The sequence below is a fragment of the Larimichthys crocea genome, chromosome XVIII (genome assembly GCF_000972845.2).
Source record: "Larimichthys crocea isolate SSNF chromosome XVIII, L_crocea_2.0, whole genome shotgun sequence".
NCBI classification, from domain to species: domain Eukaryota; kingdom Metazoa; phylum Chordata; class Actinopteri; family Sciaenidae; genus Larimichthys; species Larimichthys crocea.
Window position 1 is genome coordinate 888,234 of NC_040028.1, and position 23,938 is coordinate 912,171.

General features: G+C 41.4%; 1 protein-coding gene across 3 annotated transcripts in view; it reads left to right on the forward strand.

Moving 5' to 3' along the window:
• peak1 (pseudopodium-enriched atypical kinase 1) overlaps positions 1-23,938 on the forward strand; it is a 94,184-nt gene that overhangs the window by 24,051 nt on the left and 46,195 nt on the right. For 2 of the 3 annotated variants that reach the window (XM_010735181.3, XM_027291332.1), the window contains exon 2: positions 7,195-7,271. The gene's annotated coding sequence lies outside the window, so the exon portion shown is untranslated. Of the gene's footprint in view, positions 1-1,099; positions 1,454-7,194; positions 7,272-23,938 lie in introns of those variants that run through there. The other variant, XM_027291333.1, reaches the window with a different exon arrangement.

Consider the following 23,938-nt stretch of genomic DNA (forward strand, 5'->3'; position numbering starts at 1 on the left):
TCTTTGAGAATCAGTTTTCTTGACCTAGAAATGAAGTTTCTAATAAAAGCGTGTACTTATGACAGGCGTCCAGTAAATGGGTCACGAACTTTGAAGACACGGACAAGTCTGATGAGGCTATAATGTACTCAAGGCTCCGCAAAGAAATACGTTCCGTTTCAACTTTGGATAGCAGCACTGCCAACAGTTTTTGTTCTCCGCATGGGAAAAGAGACTATCCTCGACGGACCTTTGCAGCTATTAATTAGATTCACAGACATTTTGGCACGTCCGAGCAGCAGAAGGACAGGTGTAATTGGTAACATTAAATCTGTCTGCATTACATTTAGGTGAACTAGTTCCAGGGTCATGGTGTGGTGCATGCTGGTGATTACCAAGCCTTTGTTAGTGAGGTTTGTTTCACCTGTGCTTTTTTTCATAAAGTCTGCCGTGAAATAGAGTTTGATTATATGTGAAAACACGTTACTCAGGCTGTTTGGCATACTATTTGTATATTCCTTTGTTATATTGAAATCATATTTCAGTCACTGTAACTTTTTTTAATAGTTGTCTGAAGCCTTGGACACAGCTGTTGCTCAGCCCTCTAACAGAGGAGATAAATCAGTTTTCTTCACAGATGTTTTTTTTTTTTTTTTCCGTTTTTGATTTGCCCTGTTTCATCTAGGCCTACAGCCAGGGGGTGCAGTCCCAGGCTCGAGGAGGATAACTGAAAATCCTGCGCTTCTTTAGGCTGCTGATTTGCTTCACTGGTTCATGCCTTGTACTTGGACGATAGTTGTTTAAGGAGAGGAGATCACTTTCTCTGTCTACACTCGCTCACTTTACGAACCATTATGCGACTGAAACGTCTACTAAATCTGTATTGAACAGACCGGAGGTTGTCTTCGCTAATGTCCATTTCTATGGGGGGGGGGGGGGCAGCTGCTCGACCCTCGTCCTGCCTGCATGAAACTGATAGGCCTCTCTGGGAATTCAGTCCTACAGGGAGAATTCAGCTCAACCTCTCTCTCTCTCTCTCTCTCTCTCTCTCTCTCTCTCTCTCGTTTCTTCTCTTTTTTTAATTTCCTCTCTGTTCATCATGAAAAGTTCTCAGTGGGCCGAGATGTTCTGAGCCGGTAACACGTGGTGGCTGAACACAGCGGGTTGCTAAACGAGGAGAAAGAGCAGCTTCTTTCTTGTCAACTCTTTTCTTTACATTTAAGGACCCAGGTTGATTCATCCTTCTTCTTCCTCCCTCTGTCTCTCTTCTGTAATGTTTTGGCTTCCTCGTCATGAATCACTCTCGTACTTGTTCCCTCCCTCTTTCCTCACATAGCTCGAGCTCTTCCTCCTTCCCTCCCTCCCTCTCTGTCTCTCATTCATGCACCGGCTCTGTATCGACTATGTTTGTCATGTGGCTCTCTGTGCCCCGTTCGCCTCGCCTGGCCACAGATCGGATACACGCTGCTGCTTTGTAAGTAGCTAGCCACGTTTACTTTTCTCCTCCTCCTTCTTCTTCTTCTTCTTCTTTTTCTTCTTCTTCTTCTGTGCTCCAACTGAAGACTGAGCAGTTGCTGTCTGCTCAGTATGGCTGAGGCTTGCTTAGCATACTGCCAGGCTCAGAGGCACAGATGGACAGGATGATCACACTGGATCCACAGAGGAAAAGGTTGTGCACGGGGGACTGATCAGATGAACTGAAGTCAGGGAGAGCCGCTCCATGCATCATTATTATCATCTCCTGTCTCGAGTGTGTCAAGCGATCAGAGAGGGGGCCGCTGACGGGACACCCTCTAATTGAGCAGGACGTGTGCGGCTTTGGACAAGCTGGCTCACATGTTAATGAGAACTCTTTATACACTGGAGAAGCTGCAGCTTCTTAGTCACAGCTCAGTGTTATGGACAATAATGGGAGTGTGTCATTACACTCATGTTTGTGCTCCTTCAGACACTTTGGATGTGTTCATGTAACACCTTTTGGAGACCAAGATAGATGAAACGCTACTCTGTCTTGTTAGATTGAGTTTTTGGTGTGATGGTGGAGCAGCTTGTGCTTCTTTTATTTCTCTCTTTGCTCAGCTTAAAAACTCTTTCAAAGGTTTATCTAACTCCTTCTCAACACAGTCCTTTACTGTCTGTGTAGAAATTCCAGCCACAATAAAAGGATTCGTAACTTGGGAGTTCAGGCAACTTGATTTGTGGTTTCTCTGCGACACATATGTTGGATAATCCTCCTCACCACCTGCAACACATTTCTTTCCAATCACACACATCTGCATGTTGGCTAATGCTGTTAGACCTGACCAGAGAATGTGTTAGATGATTTGTGTTCTGTTCTTGTCTTCAATCCCATCATCAGTGTTTACGTCAGGGCACAGTGGTAGTTGTAGTCCATTCATGAATATTGGTGTGCAGCGGATTTGCATGAAGAATGATTCAAACTGATGTAACCAGAGGAGAAGCTTGTTAAAGTTCTTTTATGGAGCATTGTGGTGCTTTGTCACCTGCCTAGACTTCACTTCATTTTGTGATGTCTGGCCTTAAAGTTGGAAGTCCTTAGGTGACTTGAAAACAGAGATCAGTACCTGCAGCGGTTGGAGTTAGCCACGTGTTACCTCTGTATTCTTTTCTCAGTTTGAAATGTTTTACTGTGAGCTGTAAAAGAATCCTAGCAGACTTTCAGACTCAGGTGTTGATTGGCATGTTTCTTCACCTTTCCTTCTTCCCATTTTACCCACTCAAAGAAATGAAGGAAGGAGGCAGGCGACAAAATTAATCAACTGGGAAACAAACCATTTAGAAACCATCACCTGACACAGAGAGACTGCAGCTCCCACATAAAAACAGTCTGAAGTTTAAAAACACATCCAAATACATTTATAATGTAATAAATTAAAGTCTGCAGATTTGGTTAATTAACGTTTCTCTGATTTCTTCTGATTTGCTCACCTCTCTCTGTTTTGTATCCTGTAAATGAAGAGCTGTCACCAGTAGCAGCACTGAGCCTGTCAGAGGAGTTTGGAGATTGGAGTTTGGAGGTTGTTATGGAGACAAGGACAAGGTAGAGCAGGATGACACGAAGCGATGATAACGATGAGAGAGAGAGAGAGAGAGAGAGAGAGAGAGAGAGAGAGAGAGAGGGAGGACCGAGCATAACAACCGTTGTGATGATTGGAATGGACTGTGTGTGCATATTTACATATTCACTGCGTGTTCAGTGGAAGTCTCAGCCGATGGCAATCACTTCCTCATCTGTGTGCCGTCGACTCTTCTGCTAAGCTTGGGATTTGAAACGATGATTTGTCTGTGGTCTTCTCCTGAGCCCTGTTGTTGTGTAAAAGCTTCCTGTGTGTCTCTGCACTCAACCACAGACTTATTATATATCCAACACACCATATTTAAGAAAAACACAGGTCTTACATCTCACGAGAATGCTCCTGTTGCAATCCTTATAAATGTATTGGTGGATGGTCCAAACAGTTTAGCAGCTTTCACACCATGTTCAGGGCAGTTTTCTCATCTTTTCTTAACAAAAAGTTGACAGCTGTCGTCATGTTTTGTCGATACCTCGTAGGGTAACCTAGAAACAACACAATGCAATCACCACCTAGCTTAGTGAATGTGGTCACTCTGTGTGTTTTGCTTGATAGCCATGTGTGTGATTGATGGATTATAGGGTCATTTTACCATACTATATATATACCATACCATACCACCTGATTTGAAGTCAGTGTCATGCACAACTTAAGTTAGTTGCCGTTGCTTGTACCAAACAAAGATACTCGTTTTAATTCCTGGCTCTGGTTTCTCACGTTTTTTTTTTTTTTACTCAGCCTCTCTGCAGCCAGTGTTAATGACAGTGACAGTGAGTCAGCATAAAATCTGGCCATGAACTGGGGAAGGTGAAGGTGCTCTGGGAGTCAGGTGAAAATGTCTAAATGACTAAACTCAACTAACTTGAACCCAGGAAGGCAACGAGTACTGGCCAATCAGAGACAGGTAGGATGGTCCTTTATCTGAGTAGCAGTGTAGAAACACTCAGAAAAGAGTCCCCGGTCAAAATGTAATCGCCACCAAAACTGAATGAAACTCAATGATATGTCGGTTCCATTGTCCGCCTATTATTGACCTGTGGTCAAATCAGTGCGAAGAGCACAAAATGGTCTAAACATGTACAGAAATCTGACACAGACACATAAACAAACTGAAATCTAAAGTTTTCTTCAAGAAAATGTTCATCTGGTTCAGAGTGACTGAGCATCTTTTGGCCTTTTAATGAAAAATTCCTCTGTGAAGTGCTTTCACTCAATAGTCACAAAACTGGGAGGAAGCTTGAATCAGCATAGATATTCAGCTTAACTTGCAAACAGCTGTAGCAGCAAACAATACATTCAGTTTTAAGCCACCCCGTCATGCTTTGAAAAAAACAAAAGCACTCAGACAGTCAATTAAAAGCCTGTTTACCGACGAGCGTGCCAGACGAAATCTCAAACTGTTATTACAGTGTCAAAGCAGCAGCACATGCTCACAGCGGCCTCAGCTTCTCGGATGAGATAAACCAATAGTACGCTAGACTCCTGTGGAAGGGAATTTACAGGTAGCAGGTGGACTATGGGAACCAGCTGTTGTTTACTGGGTAGGAGGGACCAATTGTGGTCAATTACATTCACAGAGGCCCCTGCAAACAGCACACTTAAATTTCAAGTCTCCTGAAATGTGCAAAACAAACATTGTTGGACTGTTACTGAGGGCCAAAACACAGAGTGGTGGTAAACCAAAGGTTTGATAATCCTGTTTATGACTGCAGGTTTTAAGGAGGGAGAGGACAGAATGAAGCCGAAAATGTAACTGTTCTACCATCCACTGCTTTGACTGGGCAATTTGCAGGTGGAGAACTGTATTCTACTATACTTTGACCATCTTTTCACTTAACCATGTGGCACATGGCTTCTGACCCTTGAGCTATTCTACATGACACAATTATCACTTAGCTGAATAATATCTCCAGACCTAAATCTCTAGCCCTGCACTGTTAAAAGAAAACCTTAGGTTTGTTTCATCCATTGTTACTGACTTCTAACCTTTTAGTCTTTAAGTTAATTGCTGCCATGATGAGATGAACAGTCCAGTAGGATAAGCAACACCAATGATCAGATAATCACACATACTGTATAAAAAAACGCCTTGGTCTTCTCTTCCACGTAAGTAAAATAAGTTAAAGGTTTGCTTGTGTTGCTTTCCTACTGAACTGAGTGAGAGACATGTAATCATAACCATTAAGAATGATAGCAGAAGTCCAAAAATAGCTTCCAGTGTGTGTGTCTGCGGTACCAGAATGTTCATTAGATGTCATCAAAGCTGTGGGGGGTTGGGTGATAGAGAGACTGGCAGGGTCATCACATGAACTATTGTTCCAGTGTAACTGCGACATAATGTTGGTCAAACAGTGTATTTATACAGGGCAACACTAATGAATGTTTTAATCTTAGAAACCAAATATCCAAGGATTTTCCCTCCACATTCCCATTAGGAGAGATCATTTTTCCATTCCAAGCCAATAAATAGGCTCATAAAAAAAAGCCAAGGCTCCGGAGATGACTGTGGCTATTTTTATCCTCAACAAGATGCTTCGTCCTCGGATGAATTAATGCAGAGTGGTTTTTAAGATAGAATCCTGAACGTGATGCTTTTGCCTTGTTTCCTCAAGTTTTCCCCTCAGTTGCATAGCAACACTCATGGAGCCACCTATTTTGTCTCCAAATAAAAACACCTCAAAGAGATCGTGAAGAAGCAGAGGGACGATCGGATTTGCAAATGGTCCGAGCTGTTTGAATGCACTGACAGAAAAGATGTCCTCCCCTTCACAGTTGGCATTAAATCCACCAACCGGATTAGGAGAAGCGTTACGGTCCAGTTTATTTTCAGCACACAGGACAACAGGACAAGATAGATGTTTACTTGCTCCTCCATAGAGCATTGTGTATGATGATTTTGAACATGACACACTGTGAACAGAGAATTATGCCTTGTAGAAAAACATTTAGGGCTCTATTTTTGTGACAGCGCAACAACCAATGCTAGGAACGCCATGACCATTGGGTCATTTCCTGAATTTTGAAATCCACTTCAAACTTCTGTGTGGTGTTTAGGTGCCCAGTGCAGATCGCACAGGTGGGAGGTTCATTGAGATGAGGAACTGCAAAGCAAGTTGTTGGTATTTTGGAAGAAAATGTGCCCCAGAACCACGTCTGTTTCTACGAGGACACCGTCCGTGTGCCCAACACATATTGCATTGTGTTTGTCATTAAAGACTGTGTAAAGGCAATTCATGATTTCTTTCAAAATACAATACATAAAATATTTGCTGAAAACATGTGAAAAGACTTTGACCTATATATTACTGAAATGTGGATTCAGAGGTTCAAACTGTTTTTTTTGTTTTGTTTTTTAACCAGTTTTCAGTCCAGGATTTTGTGGGAGGTCCTTAAAGGGTGGCTCGATGACACGCTGAGGCCACCCTGAGCATAATCCCTCCACCTCCCTAACCCCCAGGGTCACTATGAGATTAAATAACTAGTTTCTTGTGCATGTGCTCTGTTTTTGGTTCTGATGCAACAACAGCTTTTCTGCACAGAAGATGAAGTTCCCTGGGTGCTAAATGTACCACTAAATCGGATTTTGGTTTAATGATGCTACTTCTGTTGAGCTGCTTTACTTCTACCAGCAGTAGTTCACTCTGTAACACAACATTTAAATAGAATGTACATTATCTGTGCTCACATTAGCAACAAACTCTGTTTAATCCCTTTTTTAAAATTCAGACATTTATTAACTTGTTGCACTCATCTCACTTTGTATTCTTCCAGTAGTATAACTGAAGGTCTGAGGAGGCCGCTAGCAGCTTAAATGAGTTTATATGCATCACGTTGTTTCCACTGGAGTTTGTCCTCTAATATATTGAAGTATCTGTTTTCAGATTAATCTTCCAGGTGCTAAATGTACCAATAAATCTGATAGCGTCCTGTAGTGCCATGCCAGAACAATGCGCTGCTCTGAAAATGAGCCGTAATGTTGAGATCTGCCTCAGGCAAACTAACAAAATGCTCTTTCTTCTCCTCTCCCTGCCTCTCTCTGTTTCCCTTCCCGTCACCCGACCTCTTCGTTCTTCCTCTCATGCATTCTGTTTATCTTCCTCTGTCTCTCTGTCATCTGTAGGTTCCAGAAGTAGGTGATCTCTGCTCCACCAACTGGGAATCCATGGCTGCCAGTTCTGCCACTTGATTCACTGCACTGTGAGTTCACTTCTGTTTTCTCTGTCTGTCTGTCTGTCTGTCTGTCTATCTGTCTGTCTGTCTATCTGTCTGTCTATCTGTCTGTCTGTCTGTCTGTCTGTCTGTCTGTCTGTCTGTCTGTCTGTCTGTCTGTCTGTCTGTCCCTTTGTCCATCTGTGTTTTTTCTCATGTCCTCGTAGGCTTTTTTTGGTTGTTTAGTCAGCCTGTCCAGCATGCCCACTTGAATTAATGACATACCAAACCCTGGGTTCATCCTCTGCACTGGATGCCTGCCTGTGACTTTATTTGTGGTGCTGTTTTGAATTGAGAAGATAGACTTTCGTGACTCTAAAAACTGATGCCAAGAGAGTCTGGTTACTCCCTGTGGACCAGAGTCGTGCTGTGATTAGTCTCTCATGTTGTGTTCATTATTCTGCCGATTCCACTCTCAAGCACATTCTGGCATTAGTGTGGCAACACTGACGTTCTCCAGAAGAAAAACGGCATGTGTGAGGCCAACGTTCCAAACTTAATCACTGACAGGCTGTGATACTGAGTATTTGCATGACTTCATAACAGTGTTCTCTGTTCATATCTGACATAAAGCATACACAGCGGTATAGTATAGTATTGTTTGTTTGTTTTTAACATTGGGCATGATGAGCTGGATAGCTAAAGGAGCAGATGAGATGCACTACAGCTGACGCTTGCAGTAGAACATTATATGAATATAGATTATGATATCGTATTTCATACATGTGCCAATTGTGAAGTGTGGTTCCTGTAACATGGCAGAAATGAGATCTTGATGTTTTTATATTGATCTTTGACAGAAACAAATGGTGTTGCATTATGTGATGTGTAATTTTGGCCAGTTGAGGAAAGTGAAAGAAGATGGAAAGACAACATTGATGTTTTATCGCCTTATAAAGGTGACAGACATTACTTTTTATCAGGGGGTTAGGGGTAGGGTTGTCAAAAGTATCAGGACTTTGATATCACGTTTAAAACGATACAATCTCTGTTATATGCACATTTGATCGCTCAAAGCGTTTTTACACTACATATCTCATTTACACACAATAAATCAATCAATCAGACTTTCTTTGTATAGCACTTTTCATACAAAACATGTGACACAAAGTGCTTCACATAAAAACAGAAAAACACCCCAACACCCACCCCATCTCATTCTAAACAAAGCACGACACAAACTGAGGAAGCTCCATTTCAGGCAGGCAAGCAGGTTAAAAATGAAATCAATAAAAATGAATGAATAAATAAAATCAAATGATAACAATAATAAGAAGAAAAAGAAAAAGAGAAAACCCCATTAAAGATGTATGATAGTGAAATTAATAAAACTAATTATGTAAAAATGTGTAAATAGCTAGATAAAAAAGAATAAAAGTAAAACAAAAGTAAATAGTGAAAATGGTGTAACATTAAACAGAGAAATATTTTAAAAGTAAAAGCCATTCATACACTGAAGGCATCGGCTGCCATGTCAGGTCATCAGTTTGAGGAGCTAACCATTCATACACATTCACACACCCATGGCTTCAGGAGCAATTTGGGGTTCAGTATCTTGCCCAAGGACACTTCGCCATGCAGACTGGAGGAGACGGACATCGAACCACCGATCATCTGATTAGTGGACGACCCGCTCTACCCCCTGAGACACACACAGCCAGTATGTGTGGAAAAGGGAAGGATAAGAAAGTACTATTAGACTAACTAACTACTAACTCCTTGAAATACATGAATGTGTTCAAATAAAGTATAAAACCCACCCAGTTACACTGCAACTGGTCCTCCTATTTTTGTATTACTAATAGTGGTATAATATTGAAGTTTTCAATGCTGGTATCGTGACAACCTTACACTCTACATATTGATGAGGGCAGCTTTATTGTTTTGTGAAACACTCATCCACACGTGTTGGCTCTTTTTGAACTCGTTGGGAGGATTCTGTTGATGACTTACTTTTGCGAACGTTGACATGCACTTATTACCTCACTAATGATCTCTGTTTTTTCATGCCTCAGTGCCAGCTGGGTAAAAAGCAGCCATCTGTGTTGTTGTGTCTGGGCAGGTTTGGGTCCTCCTCTGTTTGCATGTGTTCAGCCTGCACAGCTCCCACCACAGATGTTACTGTGTGTGTACAATAACAATAGATGCTACGTTCTGTACTTGACCTTTAAGAAAGGAACACCAGACAACCACTTTTGTCTGCAACATTTGCTTTTCTCTGGAGCTTTGTGTTGAGACTGACACACAGACACGGGCTGGGAAAAAAACATGCTTTTTTTTCTTTTGCCATATAAATCAGAGGACTTTATTTGGAACAATCTATATTGTTACATGGGAAAGAACTTTGTAGCACAGTTTGGACCTTTTCACAGAAAAAAAAGTTAAATACTGAATTTCTGATCACTCTTAAAGACTCCTTGGAGGTACTGCTGATTCATACTGAAACAACATCATGCCATTAAAAAATAAATCAATCAAATGACATGTAGTAAGCAGCAAACACTGACTGGCAGCAAAACGCCCACTCACAAGCAGGAAGTGCGTGAAATCATATTTTACATTTTTTCCCTTTTTACATACATTTCACGCATGCATCAGCTCAGGTGGTTGGGGGCTGACTGGAAAGATAAAATGCTTGTTCAGAGGTAGTGTACCTTGTGTGAGCTGCGGTACAAAGCATACATAAGCTGCCTCCTTCAAAGCTTTTGACCCACAGGCAGCTGCTCGCCTTCGTCCCATGTGCATTTCACCTGGAAGCGTCAGCGGCGTAGGATGGCATTAGCCTCCTCTCGCCGCCTCTGTTTTCTCCAGTATCCATTAGGTTCTGCTGCCGTTTAGTTTGTTTTGCACTTGGCAGTTAAAAGCAGGGAGGTGTTGTGTTCGACGTAATTGGGTGATGTGGTATCGCTTTCCAGGCTCTTGATGCCTGCAGTCATTTCTTGGCCCACACCTCTCATCACCAACTTCAAACTCAAGAGAAATTATTGCTCATGTTGTAAAGATTTAAGCCATGTGTCGGTCCAAAACTAGATTAATTCTGTAACAAAATAGTTTTTTGACATTTTTGATAGTTACCAGTAGGGGTGGGCGATATATCGAATATACTCGATATATCGCGGCTTGTTCTACGTGAGATGTATGAAATGACTATATCGTGACCATCGAGTACTTGTCACGTAAATGTTTTAAGCTGTCTGCATTTAATTCTCCGGAGTTTTGCCTGTGTCACTCCTGGTGCTCCTCACAGCACGCAGCACACTTCCCTGCCCACCCAGAAAAATCCCCTGTGCACATGTGTACTTTTTGTATCGAGTGAGGAGAGACGAGGCCCACTGGCCCACTCCGGAGGCGTACGCGTTGCGTAACGGCTGCGCCGTGGTCACCGGAGCAGGTAGCCGCCAGTCTAGTCAATGAGAGCACGTACTCGCGTACGTCCAGGATTCTCGCGTGATCTCGCGTGAATATGGTCGGCTCGCTACGTTGCCAAGACACGCCCGGTGTGAGTTGACGGGGGTTCTCTTGTGTGACCCTCAAAAATGTCTATGTTACCTTTTGATGATGCACATTGGGTCTCTTTAATGATGATTCTAGATACCCTAGATATTCTAGATAATTTAAAGAATGGACAATGTATGCATGATGCTGCATAGGCATGGATCTATGGTGGACCTGAGATGGGTCAAATGATGCCCATGCTGCTAATTCTGCATAACTTTAAGCCTTAATATAATGTGAACAGGTGAGTTGTATATAAATTCACCCTCAGTACAGTTGTCATGGACGGGGAAATTAGCTATAGAGACCAAAACAGTTTTTTGTAAAAGGCTGTAAACATGTTTAAGCCTGAAGAACTGCAGTCTTTGGCACTGCGTTGGCTTCATTTCCCAGCCACTGAGGCTGCTGCTTGAACCCACTGAGCTATTACCCCCAAATTTCACCGGGCGCATGCCGTGCTGCATGTGTGCCGCAGTCGCACAGTGATACGCAGCCGTTCTAGTCAATGTATCAAACCCCACCAGCTCCACCACGGTCCGGTTCAGAAGCCTCCACTCAGCTCTGCGCTGAATATGCAGCTGTTCTATTTTTGATGGACACCGCAGGCAGCCCACGTCAATTTACACAGAGCACCTCGAGCTTACAGGAAGCCAGACACAGAAACAGGATAGAGAATCTGGTGGATTTTCAAAATAAAATACCCTAGGCAAACTACTGGTCGTAAAAACAGACAAAAGCGAAACTAATTAACTACGTAGCATATTTACACATGTAGAAGCATGTTTAGAAGAACATACACTGGGAAAATGACGAAGTCCGAGCAAGTAAAAAAAGTCTAGTGGAAGGAAAGTCGCGTGCAGGACGGACCAAAACAGCGTTGCGGCTTCTGGAGACTGACTCACTTCTGGAGCCAGCCTCAAGTGGACATTTGAGGAATTGCATTGGCTTCATTTACCAGCCACTAAGATTGCTGCTTGGGCCCACTGCTGTTGTAGAATGTCTTTTTTGGACACTTTACTGTTAAATAAAGTGAAGCCACTTGTGTAACCTTACTTATGACGTGAATCTTTGATATAAAACTGAAACTCATTAATGAGGACAATGATTTTATTATCTCTTTGCTTTCCTATATTGAGTTTTTTTTTCTTCTTCATCAAAGTCTGTCACATGTTGGAAGAAAACCACTGATTTCACATAACGCAGACAGACAGTCGTGAATGTTTTTCCAAACTGGAGCCAGATTTCTGGATTAGCATAGCCATTCTCCAGAGAGCGCAGTTAGCAGGCAGAGAACCAGACAAAGCCATGGTTAAATCATTAGTGAAATAAGCCTGTCCTCCATTACCAGCCTGAAACAGTCCAACAGCACCATGGGAAATTTTTATTGGTGGTAATTGGGAACTGTTATCAAATCTGTTCCCCCTTTCTCGTTTCTCCTCAACTCAAGCACTGTAGCAGAAACAGGCAATTGTTCTTCAAAAAAAAAATAGACCTAGTTTCTCCAGCAGCTTGGGGCTGTTTCTGTCCTGTGTAGCTTCCTATATATTCTGCCCATATATTCTTTTTCTCATGCTTTTACTCCAGAAGGAATAATTAAAACCTGCGTGGGCTTGTGTTGAATGTAGAAGACCTCAGAGTGTTGAAAGTAAGTTTTCTTTTTTTAAATAATCTATCAGTTAGAATGTCTGTGTCTGTGATTATTTGTTAAAGGTTCAAACTGAACAAATAAATAGATAAAACAAGCTGGAGCACACTTTCTGTGCTGTCTGTTTCATGGAGGCAGAGAGGATATTCGTCAGGGTGGAGAAAAACCTGAGCTCTCCACAGTCATCACCAACCTGCCCCTGGCTAATCACCGTGTCAGTTTTACACCACAGTGTGGAGAGAGTGAGTGAGTGAAACAGAGAGTGAGAGTGAACGAGTGTGTGTGTGTGTGTGTGTGTGTGTGTGTGTGTGTGTTGGTATGACAGTGTGGGTGAGAGGAGAGAAAAAACTGTAAGAGGGAGAAGAAAATCTCATGATGACATGCTTGTTATTTATAGCCTTACAGCTGGATTGTGCATTAATATAAACCTGCTACAGCACTGTGTGTGTGTGTGTGTGTGTGTGTGTGTGTGTGTGTGTGATTCAAGGTTTGAATGTTTCAGTTTGTTATGTGTTGACTGGAGATAAAAACATGTGCATTCCCTCCTTTTTCCCATGACCAGCACATTAACACAGCAGTGACTGACTGTACATCAGTGCTTCAAGTTATTAAACGTGCTCAAAGAAGAGCGTCTCATGTTTGACCGGAGCGAGCGGAGCACTTGTGGGTTTCACACGAGCAGACTCCAGATATGTTTGACCGCCCTCCTCCTGACTGTTTTATTTGTGGTTTATGTTAAACGATTCTTTTTTGTGTGTGTTCTCATTCGTTTTTGTTACTACTACAGGGAGCATCTAGAGTAGTGTTACTAAGAGAAAAATCTTTCATTTTGTGGAATTTGCACAGGACAGTTCCTCTACACAAATGGCTAGAAGCACTAGGGCTGTAGCAATACACTAATCTCATACGATACGATACATGATATTCAGCCAACGATACGATTTGATACGATTCAATACGAATATCATTTTCTGAAAGACAGTGTGATGCTGACATCTTGTGAGTGTTCCATTGACTTGGAAAACTGAAAGCATCAATTACACAAGATATGGCTCTGACTAGACAGAGAGTGTACAGCTTGCAAATGCTGGACAAAATAAATCTGCTTTTTGTCATATCACACCTCAAACAGTACTAGTGAAGAGTTTTTGAATGAAAATATTATTTTTCAATCCCTTCGTCAGACATACATATGCAGTTTTTCAACCAAATTGGTGAAGAACAATAAAATAATGCCCTTTCAATAAAAAAGGTCCCGTGTGGTTTTGCCTTATTTTCTTCAGGAAACATCAATTTTTCGATTGGTCTTTTACGGGGTGGTGTAGAACAACAAGGAAGAGTTGGACAGACACAAACATCTCCATCTTCAGCAGAATTTTAGGAAAACAGTGAAACAAACCACATCTCTCCATCATAAACTGTTTCACAGATATTCACAGACATGTAAAACTTTAGACTTTTTTGACGGATCCACCCAATCCGTCCCCGGAGTGCTCCACTTCTGCTTGAAGTTACTGGATTTATATTCACTTTTCTCTTGAATCTCCTCACTCTGACTGTGTAAACAGGAAGAGGAAGACGTCGGTGTCTGTGTAAAGAGAGTATCTAGACGGGTAATTTGCTAGAAATGCTCTACAGCGACACTAGCAGCTGGCTGACCTGATCGCTCTTCCTGCAAAGCTAATGGGGGAAATGGGCAGCGAGCAGAGTGCGAGGCAGAACACAGGGGATTTGAATAGGACTTCATGTATCGATACTGCACATTTTTTTTTTGTTTGTTTGTTTTTTTTCCCTAGAAAACAAGAAACACTTTGTTTCTCATCCAAATTTATGTGATCAAGTAGAAATTCTGCACATACAGTATCAATTTGTGTAAGCAGTCAGGGAGCTCTACAGAATTACAGAATAGTTTCATGTTTAGTAAAGAATATTTGGATTTAGTCAATCAGGAAAGTAGGAATACTCTATACCAAAAAATGAGAAATGATCTGCAGTACCTCAAACGTCCACTTGAGGCTGGCTCCAAAAGTGAGTCAGTCTCCATAAGTCCCCATGTTCAAATGTCCAGCGTTCACAGCAGAAATAAACATGTTTACAGCCTGGTACAAAAAACTGTTTTGGTCTCTGTAGCTAATTTCTCCGTTCATGACAACTGTACTGATGGTGAATTTATATACAACTCACCTGTTCAGATTATATGAAGGCTTAAAGTTATGCAGGATTAAGAGCGTGGACGCTTTGATTGACAGGTGGGTGCTGTCACAGATGTATTTGTTTGAGCACCCAGGTGTCATTCAGTCCACCTCGGGTCCACTAATGATCCACGTCTTTGGCAATTTTTAGACTAGTCTTAGGCCTTGTTTACACATACACGGGTATTTTTAAAAACGGAGACATTTCCCTTCGTTTGTATCTATCTTTTACACGCAAACGGTGAATTCGCCTCTGAAAACAAATCTTTCTAAAAACTCCGGCTAGAGTGGAGATTCTGGAAAACTACGGTTTTGCGTTTGTGTGTAAATTGAGATAAACAGAGTTTTAGGCAGCTGATGAGCCAAAAGTGCGACCAATGTTTACCTTTTGCTATGACGATGATCATGGAAGCATTCGGAGTAGAAGTTGCAGTTCTTCTGGTGCAAACACTTTTCATGTGTTTGCATTTGCAGTTCCTGCTGGAACTCTTTGTCTTGTCCTCGTATTTTTTAAGATAAAACCAAATGTTCAGCACCCTTTTAATAAAAATACTGTTAAGCTTCTCCATAGAAGCATTATGACAAATTCATTTCACTTTTTTAAATGGAGAGATTTATTTGTGGATTTTATTTACTTTGTTATGAAGGTGTGTTGCGTTGCGTTGTGTGTATAATGCACTCCCACACATCTGGCTGTGTCTGCTCTGCCACTTTGCTGGTGTTTGTCTGGAGGCCAGCGGGTTGCTCTCCCCTGAGACATGCACTGGCTCTTTCCCAGGCCGGACTGCAACAACTCTCCCAGAGTTTGCACAATACTGAACACCGCGCTGGAATGGTCATGCCCCACCCCACCCACCCCACCCCTCTTCTCTCTCTCTCTCTCTCTCTCTCTCTCTCTCTTTTTTTTTTTTAGTTTTGCTCTCCCTCACCCTCTCTCTGTCAATGAGTTTCTGCTACTGCCTTTCTCTCTTTGTGCCTTCCTCAGTCTGCAGAGAGGTAGATTACGTCAAAAGATTTAACACAGTGAGTCTCACTGGGTGGGTACCTTCACCCTTGTTCATACTCCCTTAGCTTAAAGGATAAAGATAGATGAAAATGAGATCTAATGCTCCTGATACATACTCGTACAAAACAACTTTTGGGGCACAAATGGAAACTTGATATTTACAGCTACATAAAAATCAAGTCATGTAGAGCAGATTTTTGTCCAAGAGTATTAAGAGCTTAAAGTTGAGCTCCCCACTGGCTGTATTGAATCTAAACTGCATCCTACCATGTTGTGGGATTGTTGAACAACTTGGATTGACAGTTGGAACTGCCAAGGGCTAATGAGTGAGCCTTAGGACGGCAGCAGGACATTGTTTTGACAGAATCATCTGGTTTTGCATTGGCTGTTCTAAGTTGAATCTGTCAGTGAATCAGCTCTGTGAGGTGAGCTTTTTAAAACAAGGTTGTCTGGTTGTCACATTACTCATCGCCGTCTGTCAACACTACTACTAAATAGGCTCGTACAGTCCGTGTTTTTAGTTTGTTTGCTTTGGTAAGGCTCGAGGCTTGATGGAACTAAAGAGGAGGCCCAGTAAATTCTGTGGCTAAAATGTGTGCTCAGATTGCAAAGCGACTGAATTCACCCACTCCCCTATCCTTCATGGTTTCACTTGGCAGTGAAAATACTAGTAATGAACACTGCAAATATTGTGTCTCCTGTATATTGTATAGGGTAAATAGCACAAGGAGTACAGCCCCGCCATCCATTTAAAGCGCCCGTTCAGCTCTCAGACAAGTGAGACGGCTGACCGTTCATAAAATAGACCATCATGTTTCACTGGCAGGACAGAAACAACAGCAGGGCCTTGGAGCTCATTCACTGTTAGTTCCACACATTCTTTCCCCGCTGATATCGTCCAACACTGTAGATTAGAGGCATTCATATGTCTCACAACAATCTGTAATTTCTTCCTACTCCCAAGTAGGGCTGTGCAATTAATCTAATTTTGATCACGATTTTGATTTTGTTGTCAAACGATCTCAAACATCATATAATCGAGTTTAAACGATTTATTTTCCACTTTTCATTACACAATTTCTGAGAGACGCGCATGCGCAATAAATTCCATTTCATGCGGCCCCGCTGACTAACAGGATAGCCTATACTCCCTCACGCAGCTGAAGAGTGAGAAGGTGTGTCGTTTGGTGTTCAAAAACAGTGAGTGAGATTGAAAGCGAATGAGAAGAATCCAATGAGAAGCAGCAGCACATAATGTGCAAGATTTGCTACAAGGTAATAGCTGCTCCTCTTGGTAACACTATGAATTTATTCAACCATCTCAAACCAAAGCACAAAGTCACTCACGACGAATTAATAAAGAAACAAAAAGACAAAGCCAGTGCCACAACCAGTAAGACGTCAACACAAACTCAGTCATCGATCACAGACACATTGTTTAATGCAACTCCTTATCCGACAAGTTCGGAGAGGCACAAGACATTAGACTACGTTTACACATAGCCGGGTATGTTGAGAAACGAATATTTCCCTCCCTCCGTTTTCCAAAATAACATCGCGCACATAGCATCGTTTTCAAAAAAGTTTTCGTTTACATCAACCCGCATAAATACACCATGGAGTGCCATCATAACTACGCCAAGCCTATGGGCGGCTGCTTCCATGATCATCGTCATGGCAAAAGGTAAACATTGGTCGCACTTTTGGTGCATCAGCTGCCTAAAACTCGATTCGTTTTCAGAGACGAATTCACCGCTTGCGTGTAAAAGATCGGTACAAACGAAGGGAGATGTCTCTGTTTTTTAAAATACCTGTGTACGTGTAAACGGGGCCTAACAGCTGCCATTGGATATTTCTTAGCTAAAGATATGCAACCCATTAATACAGTCGAGGGTGAGGGTTTTAGGAAGATGCTTATTGCTTATTATTATATTTATTTTGTTCTATAAATATAGAGAATTTGCAGAGCAGCTGGAGCCATAGTTTATTTTGGATACATTTATGTTTTTCCTTATTTAATGTTCCATAAAGTATATTTATTTTATTGATTTAATGCTTTATCCATTGCAAAACAGCTGTAAACTACATATTTGTAGCCAAAATGTATTTTCAATTTGAATATTTTGCATAAAGAATTAATAACAAAGTGTTTTTTTGTGAAACTCAAAATTAATCGTTTGAATAATCGTGATTTTAATATTGACCAAAATAATTGTGATATTGATTTTTTCCATAATCGAGCAGCCCTACTCCCAAGTACAAGACCAAGTTTTAGTGTTGAACTTCATCTGGATAATGTATTCTCTGCTCCTTACCCGAGGTCTAGCAAATCCACAGGCCTTGGTTTTGTGTTTGATTGTTTTGGGTAGGATTGCATAAGAATATTTCCTGTTTGTTTTAACTCCGCTGCAGTTTGGAATTTAAAGAGCATTGTCACTAAACTCGTAAAATGAGCTGACTAGTATGCTACAGCTGATACACAGCAACTGTTGCACAGTTGACAAAATGTTTCAGGAAAAACTTTTTTTCCCCCTGTGTGCGAGTATGTGTGTGTATATGTACAAAACACAGCTGGTACCATGACACTAGAACACAGAATTACACTCGAGACCGTGAACGTCAAGACTTCACCACCGTTAGATCTGTTAAGTTTGGTACCAGGCAGCAACCTCCGTGTGAAGTGAAGCCAAAAACTGAACTTCCTCAAACTTCTACTTGAGCCTGGATACAGGTTTTTAATTATATTTTTGATTAGATTTGCCGGGAGCTGGCAGGGGCAGGACTGTAGGTGATGCCACACACACAACGTCTATTCTCTTTACTGGCTATGCTTATTACACACAGTGTATTATTATATTATTTATGACTGTCTATTGAATTAAATTCAACTAAACCTCTGCAAGCACACACTGAAGCACACACAAGCCTCTATCCTTCACTCACACACACACACACACACACACACACACACACACACACACACATACACAGACAGGCAGGCAGAGCCAGCCGTCTTACCACTTAGTACATCACAGTGGACACGGTCCATTACACTCAGTCCATCTTATGTTTTATTAATATGGATGGACCCTTGATGCAGCCTGAACACTGGAAAGGCCAGTCCACAATGAAAGCCATTTCTCAGCCATTTTCAAGTCCATCTTATTTTACACTGAGGCTAATTAATATCACAGTGTGCACTGTAATCATTTTGAAGGAGATATGAGTGCACTGTTTACTACACCAGAATGCCATTTTACAAATACAAACAAGGCACGGCCATCGCTTGCTGATGGATGTTCCTCTGGTCGAGGTATGTTGGGTTCTACCGTATAATGTGATAAATGCATTTCTAAAAGTGGGTCACATCATCTAATACTCCCTCTTTCTGTTACGTGCACGGTTTGTGTGGACTGAGGATTATTTACCTTGTAAAGCTGTTAGTGTTTTATTGCTTCTACACAAGATACATCTTTAAATGTCAATCCACCGTCTGCTAAGATTGTTCCAACATATGCTATCATTAGTAAATTATCCGGCCTTATCCACCAGGTCCTATGCTGCAGTGTGGAACCTCAAGGCAGATTTTGACCTTTAAGACATTGTCTTTCGCGCCGGTATTCACCACTGTCTGTGACAGCTGAAATATGTGGATAAACAGAGTCCTCTGCGCCTCCTCTCACCTCCTGTCTCTTGTCTGGCTGCATTGGTGGTCTGTGTGTTGTCAGCTCACAGACTTGTTTGGATTGTGAAAGTAACTCTCTGGGGAAATTCTGTGGATTACATACCACTCATTTGTTGGTGCATAACTCTCATGGTGCAGCCTGTAGTTTGGCATGTCTTCTTCTTTCAGACTGTTCTCTCTGCAGCATGTTGTGCAGATCACATAAACTTTAATGGCATGACCTACACATACAGAGTGTAACCAAATTAGTGAGACACATGAACATATTTAGCAAATAAATCTTAATGCAAACTGGTTGCTTGTTTTACACGGTTATCATTACTTAATAGAGTTATACTATGATCCCACTTTACAGTTTTAAATAAAATATAGAAATATTAACAGAACATGCTTTTCTAGTGGCTACACTCAGTAAACCAAACAGGTATTTTGTTTGAATATTAGCAGATGTTGAATGTAGAAACCCAAAGAGTAGTTCATCCCAATGCAAAGGAACTTTTGTCCCAAATATTGTCACTAACTCTGTATAGATCTTACGGCAGAAAGCATTTACAATTGAGACTCTTGCAGCCAAACATTCTCCAAAAGGTTGAGCTTGAAATCTTCCATTGAAATTCACAATATTTTGTTATATTTTAATATTTCCTCTGTAATACAGCTGTTAGTTTCCCCATCCCATCTTTGTTTAATGTAGGTGCTCCTAGTTGTCTTAACTCCTTGAAGTACCTAAAGCCTAAAGTCTTGTAAAGCCCTGAGTTAGCCCCATAGGCACTAATAAAAACATTGAACAATTCATTCCAAACACCTTTTGGCTTTCAGGAATTGAACTATTAATATGATGACGTACCTGAAGAAATTTAAAGAAGTCTGTTGTTTAAACCATGTTGTCTCCTCAATGCCTCAAAGCTGTTCACTGACCCCTGAATGAAAAAGGTGCAATATGAAGAGAGTCCTTGTTTAGCCTGTCCCTTAGAGCTAATATCTCATTTACTCGGAATAAAGTTGAGGTCATACGAACACCATCTCAGGATCTTTATCTCTTCAAGTAGGCCCCTTTTACCAACAATGCCTAGCCAAGTTTTCAAATTGATCCATTTATTGCTTGTTTCCATGAAGTTTCTAGTCAGTCTTTTATCTCCTTGTCTGAATAGGAATTTAAATATTATTAATGGGATTTCCCATTCACTGTGAGAATCCATCCATTCCACTTGCCTTGGTTTAATCAATACTTGTGAACATGGGCATCTCCCTCATAAACAGAAACACGCCTTGATGACTCTAATTGGGGACGCCACCCTGGAGCTTCTCCATCTAACATCAACTTACTAGAGTAAATGCTTGTTTCAACTGAAGCAACCTGTCAAGTTGGCCAGCTTTGAAACATTCTTAAACATCTGTAGTAACAAGACACGAGCAGATCCTGGAATCGCATCACTCAGAGGAGCTCCTGGAGGGTTTGCACTTACAGTGTGATGCCTGACAGTGTTGATTCACACTGTAAATGGGTGGAAAGTGTTATGGTACAAATGAAATGCTTCACAAGTGGCTCAGTTAATGTATTTTTAGGGCATAGACACCTTTCCTCTTGCTCTTTGAACACATTATTGTTTCCAAACATTATCTATAGGTTCTCTGAATGTCTATAGAGCGTTTGGCAGTTTTTTGTTTGGTTGCTGCTTTGTTTTGTACTTATCTCTGTCTCTATATCTATTTGCACATCGGGCTTAGTGAATTAACTGTATATCTCATTCTTGGCCCTTGCCCATTGCTTTAGTTACTAGGGTCACATATATTTCTCTGTAGCTCTCAGCTTTCATTCTGTCTGTCTGATTAGAGAAAAAGTCACTAAGCAAATGATGCAGATGACTCTCCTCTTTCATTTTAAGACTTTTTTTCAGTCCATTAAATCTGCACTTTACACATAAATGAGAGAACATGTTTAATGTCAGTTCAGTAGTTGCTTTTACTCTAAACATAAATTGAGTTGGGCAGCTGATGAGAGTCATGTGGAAAAGCTCCTTGAAGCTGGGCTGACATACACTCACTCTGTGGACACATGCTTGAAACTGAGCAACACTCATGTACACATACACACTCAAACACACGTGTACACACATGGCTCTGGAATGTTTCTCTAAACTGTTGTCTCATAGCTAACCTCATGTCTGTCCTGTAACCTAGTTTGCTGAAGGAGACTGGCTTCGCACCATCGGCACCCATGACTAAGTGAAAAGATTAGTCTATGGCACCACTGACTGTACTTTAAGGTGGTAATGCTTGAATGGCTGGAGGAAATGTTTGAAGGTCATCACTTTAAATCCCTGGATGAGCTGAGAAAATCTGAGGAAAGGAGGCAATAAGTGCAGTCTGCACTTCATTTACTGCTGTCAGGGTGTCCTTCACCAAAGTGCTGAACCGCTGCTCAGAGTCTATAGTTGTACTGGATGTACTTCCAACTGTGGCTGTTCCTGATGTACTCTGCTATAAGCAGGTGAAATGATTTATAGATGAGCTGCATTAATATGTGATTTTACAGTGCAGATAGTGAGTTAGTTAGACTGGACATTAAATGGACCTTACTCTCTTGTACAAAGTTTGTGTCCAGATAATTGTTATGTTGATTGCGTTGTTGACGCAGTGTATGTGCTGTAGGTTTGCACAATTCTGTGAATTTTCAAAGTTGGAAACTTTCCATGGGAATTAACAGGAATTTATAGGAATAAATGGGAATAAACTGGGAATTTACAAAATTGATGGAGGGCCTTAACAGGGAAATATAGTTGGGAGAATTGTGTGCAAGTACACTTTCACACCACACTTCAGAGCCCAGAGCACACAGAGCCTTTTCCAACGCATGCAACTCTTTCAAAATAAAACCCTTACATCTTGTATTATTTTGCATGAATGTCTGCTCATGACACACCAAAATGTTTATATTTATGTTTGGATATGATACAGTTTCTAAATTACCCCTAATTCCCATAAATGTCCATAATTCCCATGGAGTGACCTCTAAGACAGTATGCTGTAACATGTGCATGTTGGTGCCTATCACACAGAGGGCAAGCCCAGGTTGATAAGGCTGAGATTCAAATCAAGTATTGCACTACCGTTGCCAGCTGTGAGCCACATTTCGTCTGCACCCGTCCACCGAGTGCCAGGACCAAGTTTAGACCTGTTTTAATAAACAAAACAAAACAAAACAAATTCACCTGAAGCATTTGAATACTGATTTGGTTGTCAGTTATCATGGCGACGGTCAAAGCATTTGTATATGGGTCAGCCCAATACATTAAATTACCTTACAGATGTGACATTGCATTTCCCACACACACACACAGGGAGCAACTTTGGGTTTATTGTTTGGCTCAAGGACCCTTTAACATGTGGCCAAGGAGGAGTCAGTGATCGAGACACCGACCTGATGGTTTGCAAATGTGCAAAATATTGAGCAGACAAACTAATGTAAGCTTCTGATCATTGAAAAACAAATGAATTGATAGACATGCATCACTGACAGCAGTGCAGTGTGTGCTCCTTGGCCTGTTTGACTTCATTTCCAGCATTTAATATAACACTATAAGAATAAATGATGGCTTTAAAGAACACTCACAAGCTTACTGTTGACTTAAAAAACAACTTAGCTTTCTGCTGCTGCCCTGCTTCTCTGTCTCTGCACTCTCATTCCTATTTCATATATACTCTGCTCTAGTCTCTCCCACAGCTGTCTTATCATTCAAGCCCTCTGCCACAAAGCAGCAGAAAATCCCATATCCCATCTCCTCATGGCTTCAGCTTTCAGCCTCAGTTATTCCACTATTATGTACCAGGCTCAGTGAGCTCCCACTCCCTCTCTGCAAACGTGCTCTGGGTGGGAAATGAGCTTCTGTCCTCGGCATACTGACTTTTTCTCAAGGGAGAAACGTTGCATCTCTGTGGAGAGGTGAGTGTGGTAGAATCTGATTTGGAATCTGAACGTGAGCGTTCTGTCTGGCTTTGATACGTTACTGCTTTACATCTCCATCTCGTATTCTTTCCGTCAGTCTCGCTGGCACTGTATGTCTCAGGATGTCTCCTACTTTAAATTTTATCATTTTATAACCTGAACTATGACCAGGACGCACACTTGTACTGCAGGAATTTGTCGGGTACATCACTGCCAGTGAAAGAAAACATGAAGTCGCCACAGGAAGACAACACAGAACTTATCTAGTAAACATAAGAACAGAGAAACAAGGTAATTAAGCATGAACAATTGACTGCAAATTTGGCACTTAAAATGTTGTATTAACATATTAGTTTCAAAGAGCTTATGTAGTGACCAGCTTGGTCAGGGCTAAATGTATCACATAAAGACGACTCTAATCATCGTTGGCATCTCTAACAGCATGTTGGATGTAACAATTTCAGATGCAACATGTGAGTTTGTCCTTCTTTTCAGTGCAAACATGTTGTCCAAATAAGAACACTGTTGCCTTTTAGGTGCACTACTGAAATGTGAGCTCATGTTGGCCTTTAAGAAAAAAAACTCTATCTGGGAAGACGACATTCCTGTGTTGTCACTAAAACAAGACAAGCTGTGTGTTGCAGTCATTGTGAGGTGCCTTTTGCCAGAGGAAATCAACTGTTTCT